At 53.6% G+C, this 6000-nt stretch overlaps 1 protein-coding gene across 1 annotated transcript in view; it reads left to right on the top strand.

Moving 5' to 3' along the window:
• LOC130294200 (fish-egg lectin-like) overlaps positions 1–6000 on the top strand; it is a 50202-nt gene continuing 44202 nt past the window's right edge. Inside the window, exon 1 of the mRNA XM_056543749.1 lies at positions 1–43. The gene's annotated coding sequence lies outside the window, so the exon portion shown is untranslated. The remainder of the gene's footprint in view (positions 44–6000) is intronic.

Below are 6000 nucleotides of genomic sequence, written 5' to 3'. Positions count from 1 at the left end.
AGATGGAGGATAGAAGATCAGCTGGAGCTGCCATGAGGGGACAGTAAGTGATCATCAGCCGGGTCTGTCAGGGAGGACTGTAGGGAGGGTGGACTGTGTGAGGGGACTTAGAAGAGTCCACAGTAACTGATGATCAGCAGGGTGGTCTGTCAGGGAGGACTGTAGGGACGGTGGTCTGTCAGGGAGGACTGTAGGGACGGTGGTCTGTCAGGGAGGACTGTAGGGACGGTGGTCTGTCAGGGAGGACTGTAGGGACGGTGGTCTGTCAGGGAGGACTGTAGGGACGGTGGTCTGTCAGGGAGGACTGTAGGGACGGTGGTCTGTCAGGGAGGACTGTAGGGACGGTGGTCTGTCAGGGAGGACTGTAGGGAGGGGGGTCTGTCAGGGAGGACTGTAGGGAGGGGGGTCTGTCAGGGAGGACTGGCCTCTGTACAAGCAGCTTCAGGGAAATGATAGTGTGTTTTTGTGTTTTGTTTTTTTCCTTATTTATTCTAATATACACTATGGGGGAGATTTAACAAGACCTGTCCAGAGAAAAGTTGCCCATAGTAACCAATCAGATTTTTTATTTTACTTTTAAAAAAGCCTCTGAAAAATGAAAGAAAGGATCTGATTGGTTGCTATGGGCAGGTCTTGTTAAATCTCCCCCATAGTGTCCCCCACCTACAGTACCTGAAAAGCTTAGTCCATCATAGTTGTTTTTTCCCTCCCTATAAACCAGTGTTTCCCAACCAGGGGCCTCCAGTTGGTACAAATCTACAACTCTCAGCCAATGACTGTCCAGGCATGCTGGGAGTTGCAGTTTTGCAACAGCTGGAGGCACCCTGCTTGGGAAACACTACTATAAACCAATAGTGTTACCCACCTGTGCGCCTATAATGCCATTCCACATCTGTATCTTCCCCACATCATCAGTCTATACAATCTTTGTATTGTCCCACATTTCTTGTGGACCTGTCCAGAGGAAAGTTGCCTTATAGCAACCAATCAGTTCGCTGCTTTCAGTTTTCAGAGGCCTTGTTAAAAATGAAAGAAGCGATCTCATTGGTTGCTATGGGCAACTGGACCACTTTTCCTCTGGACAGGTTTTGATAAATCTCCCCCATTTTGCTGCAGAATTTCTGCTGGTAATTCAATAACAAAATCCACAGTATAAAATCTGCAGCAAAAAAATCTGTAGCAAAATCCCAATGACTGGATTCACACAGTATTTGTGTTAACATTTAAAGCACAAATCCGTAGCTACGATTAAGCCTCAATGTAGGTGAAACGCGTCAGCCCTTTTTCTGTATGTGAATCGTGTCAAGAATTGTGAATAAAGGAAAGCTTATTTTATCCTCCACCTAACGTGCCGGACCTTCTTCTTTTGTTGATATATATATATATATATATATAAAAGTAAAAACACAATGGGAGCCAGCACTGGATTACCACTGGGGATGTGCCCGTAATCCACCCGAACGCCAAAGGCGGGTACACTTCACACTCTCTTCAAAGGAAACAGCAACAATCGCCAGGTCCAGTATAGTAGCAAACTGATGTTTATTGCATCAATAACAGCAACGTTTCGGCTAAAAGTGAGCCTTTCTCAAGCATAGTGCAAATGACAATGAGTCAAACTTTTTTTTTTTCAAATTCAAAAAAGGGTTTTATTGAAAGTGATAAAAGAAGCATTACAAGCAATAAATGAGTCACAGGATAAACAGACTTATAAAAGAGAAAGGAGTCCGGTGGCCAAGGTAGGCCCAATGGACAGCAGCTAAACAGTGCATAAACACATGACATGTCATATATCGAATAAGAACAGCAAGTGGTAAATTCCACAATAAGTAGTGCAACAAACAGTCAATCAGGAGCAGCATATAACGTCCCAGGCACAAGGGCCAGGGTTATCTAGATAGGTCGGGTATGAGTCCAAATGAGGAACCTGAAATCAACAATAGGTGCGCCAGTGGAAGTACCAAAGAGAAAGAAAGCGAACAGATATAAACGGTGTTGTGTGGGAAACAACAAGAGACAACAGAAAAGGGAAAAGGGCCATGGAAGGAGGAAAAGGTAAGGGGTCAGGTTCTGAGCAGTAAAAGAGGGGCATACAGACAAGGGTTGGCAAGAAAAGGAGAGGGACTGAGAAGAAGAAAAAAGAGGGAGGGGGGGAGGGAACGGGGGAGGGGGGGGAGAAAAGGAGCCAGGAACCAGCGGGTGTCACATCAGCATGGATGCAGGGAGTAGAATTGATACGGGAACCCAATGAGAGGGAAATCACAGGGATCTGCATCTCTGGGAGGAACAAAACTGTACCCATGGGAGCCAAGTGGTCTCAACACGCACAGCGTCATCAGGATGAACCGACATCAATTCCTCCATCTGACGTGAGTTGGCAACTTCCGCCATCCATTCGTCCAACGTAGGGGGGTCAACAGACCGCCACTTTCGGGGTATCACTGCTTTCGCGGCCTGAAGGAGGTGCCTCGCCAGAGACTTCTTGTATTTGGCCTGCGCCATGGGGAACATAAACAGTAGGGCAGCAGCAGGAGTGGGGGGGACACAGATCCCAGTGACTTCTTGAACAACCCGGAGGACCGATTGCCAGAAGGGGACGAGTTTGGAGCAGCTCCACCAGATGTGCGTCATGGTACCCTCCTCCACACCGCATCTCCAACACACACTGGGGACCGAGGGATACCAGCGGTGAAGCATCGCTGGGACACGGTACCAGCGAGTGAGAATTTTGTAGCAAGTCTCCTGGGCTTTGGTGGCCACCACCGCCTTATGGGTCAAAAAGAAGCATTTGGCCCAGGCTTCAGGAGAGAACGACATTCCCAGTTCAGCCTCCCAAGCCGTGCAGTAAGCAGGCACAGCATGCGAGCGCTGGGACTGCAAAAGTTCATAAAGAACGGAGATGGAGTGGCGTGGGTACGACGAGGCCAGGCAAAGGCGCTCAAAGGGCCGCGGGTCCCTATGTAAGTCAAAATGGGCGGGGATGGAGGAATAGAAATGGCGTAACTGCAAAGGGGGCTGTCACGATTCGGCTTCCAGGTAGTGGATCCTCTGTGTCAGCGAGGGATTGGCGTGGACCGTGCTAGTGGACCGGTTCTAAGAGGCTACTGGTTTTCACCAGAGCCCGCCGCAAAGCGGGATGGTCTTGCTGCGGCAGTAGCAACCAGGTCGTATCCACTAGCAACGGCTCTACCTCGCTGACTGCTGAGAAGGCGTGGGACAGAAGGACTAGGCAGAGGCAAGGTCAGACGTAGCAGAAGGTCGGGGGCAGGCGGCAAGGTTCGTAGTCAAGATGGGTAGCAGAAGTTCAGGTACACAGGCTTGGGACACACTAAACGCTTTCACTGGCACAAGGCAACAAGATCCGGCAAGGGAGTGCATGGGAGGAGGTCAGATATAGTCAGGGACCAGGTGGAAGCTAATTAAGCTAATTGGGCCAGGCACCAATCATTGGTGCACTGGCCCTTTAAGTCTCAGAGAGCTGGCGCGCGCGCGCCCTAGAGAGCGGAGCCGCGCGCGCCAGCACATGACAGCAGGGGACCGGGACGGGTAAGTGACCTGGGATGCGATTCGCGAGCGGGCGCGTCCCGCTGTGCGAATCGCATCCCCAACGGCCATGACAGTGCAGCGCTCCCGGTCAGCGGGACTGACCGGGGCGCTGCAGGGAGAAAGACGCGTGAGCGCTCCGGGGAGGAGCGGGGACCCGGAGCGCTAGGCGTAACAGTACCCCCCCCCCTTAGGTCTCCCCTTCTCTTTGTCCGGTAACTGCCTCCCCTGGGATGAGGACACCGGGAAAGAATGGAGGGTTTCCTCAACGGCAGGCAGTACAGCAGGAGTGGGAATGGGGAGGGAGGGCAGAGGGCGAGGCCTGGCACGGGGCAGTGTGACACCAGGACGGGGGCCATGGGGAGGCACAGAGGCTTGCCTGACGGGACTGGGAGGGGGGGAGAGGCACTTCCTGTGGCAGGCAGAGTCCCAGTTCTTGATCTCCCCGGTGGTCCAATCAAGGGTGGGGGAATGAAGCCGGAGCCATGGCAGACCGAGGAGGACCTCAGAGGTACAGCCGGGGAGAACGAAGAGCTCAATTCTCTCGAGGTGGGGTCCAATAGACATCAGGAGGGGTTCTGTGCGGTAACGCACGGTGCAGTCCAATCTGGCTCCGTTGACCGCGGAAATGTAGAGCGGCTTGACGAGACGGGTCACCGGGATGCTGAATTTATTAACAAACGACTCCAAAATAAAATTTCCAGAGGCACCAGAGTCCAAGCAGGCCACGGCTGAGAGGGAGGAGTTGGCTGTAGAAGAAATCCGCACGGGCACCGTGAGACGTGGAGAAGAAGACTTAGAACCAAAAGATGCAACACCCACGTGAGCTGGGTGCGTGCGTGCGTTTCCCAGGCGTGGAGGACGGATAGGGCAATCCACCAAGAAATGCTCAGTACTGGCACAGTACAGACAGAGATTTTCTTCTCTACGGCGATTCCTCTCTTCCTGGGTCAGGCGAGACCGATCCACTTGCATGGCCTCCTCGGCGGGAGGCCCAGGCGAAGACTGCAAAGGATGCTGTGGGAGAGGTGCCCAGAGATCTAAGTCTTTTTCCTGGCGGTGCTCTTGGTGTCGCTCAGAAAAACGCATGTCAATGTGGGTAGCCAAATGGATGAGTTCTTGGAGGTTGGCAGGAATCTCTCGTGCGGCCAGCACATCCTTGATGCGACTGGATAGGCCTTTTTTAAAGGTCGCGCAGAGAGCCTCATTATTCCAGGATAGTTCAGAAGCAAGAGTACGGAATTGTATGGCGTACTCGCCAACGGAAGAATTACCCTGGACCAGGTTCAGCAGGGCAGTCTCGGCAGAAGAGGCTCGGGCAGGTTCCTCGAAGACACTTCGGACTTCAGCGAAGAAAGACTGGACTGTGGCTGTGGCAGGATCATTGCGGTCCCAGAGCGGTGTGGCCCAAGACAAGGCCTTTCCTGAAAGAAGGCTTACTACGAACGCCACCTTAGACCGTTCTGTAGGAAACAAGTCCGACAACATCTCCATATGCAGGGAACACTGAGACAAAAATCCACGGCAGAGTCTAGAGTCCCCATCAAATTTGTCCGGCAGGGACAAGCGTAGGTTAGGAGCGGCCACTCGCTGCGGAGGAGGTGCAGGAGCTGGCGGAGGAGATGGTTGCTGCTGTAGCAGAGGCAGAAGTTGTTGTAACATGGCGGTCAACTGCGACAGCTGCTGTCCTTGTTGGGCAATCTGCTGCGATTGCTGAGCGACCACCGTGGGAAGATCAGCGAGACTTGGCAGCGGCACCTCAGCGGGATCCATGGCCGGATCTACTGTCACGATTCGGCTTCCAGGTAGTGGATCCTCTGTGTCAGCGAGGGATTGGCGTGGACCTTGCTAGTGGACCGGTTCTAAGAGGCTACTGGTTTTCACCAGAGCCCGCCGCAAAGCGGGATGGTCTTGCTGCGGCAGTAGCAACCAGGTCGTATCCACTAGCAACGGCTCTACCTCGCTGACTGCTGAGAAGGCGTGGGACAGAAGGACTAGGCAGAGGCAAGGTCAGACGTAGCAGAAGGTCGGGGGCAGGCGGCAAGGTTCGTAGTCAAGATGGGTAGCAGAAGTTCAGGTACCCAGGCTTTGGACACACTAAACGCTTTCACTGGCACAAGGCAACAAGATCCGGCAAGGGAGTGCATGGGAGGAGGTCAGATATAGTCAGGGACCAGGTGGAAGCTAATTAAGCTAATTGGGCCAGGCACCAATCATTGGTGCACTGGCCCTTTAAGTCTCAGAGAGCTGGCGCGCGCGCGCCCTAGAGAGCGGAGCCGCGCGCGCCAGCACATGACAGCAGGGGACCGGGACGGGTAAGTGACCTGGGATGCGATTCGCGAGCGGGCGCGTCCCGCTGTGCGAATCGCATCCCCAACGGCCATGACAGTGCAGCGCTCCCGGTCAGCGGGACTGACCGGGGCGCTGCAGGGAGAAAGACGCCGTGAGCGCTCCGGG

Source organism: Hyla sarda, chromosome 10 (genome assembly GCF_029499605.1).
Source record: "Hyla sarda isolate aHylSar1 chromosome 10, aHylSar1.hap1, whole genome shotgun sequence".
In the NCBI taxonomy this organism is placed as follows: domain Eukaryota; kingdom Metazoa; phylum Chordata; class Amphibia; order Anura; family Hylidae; genus Hyla; species Hyla sarda.
Note: the sequence above shows the minus strand (reverse complement) of the source record. Positions and strands in the feature narration are given on the sequence as shown.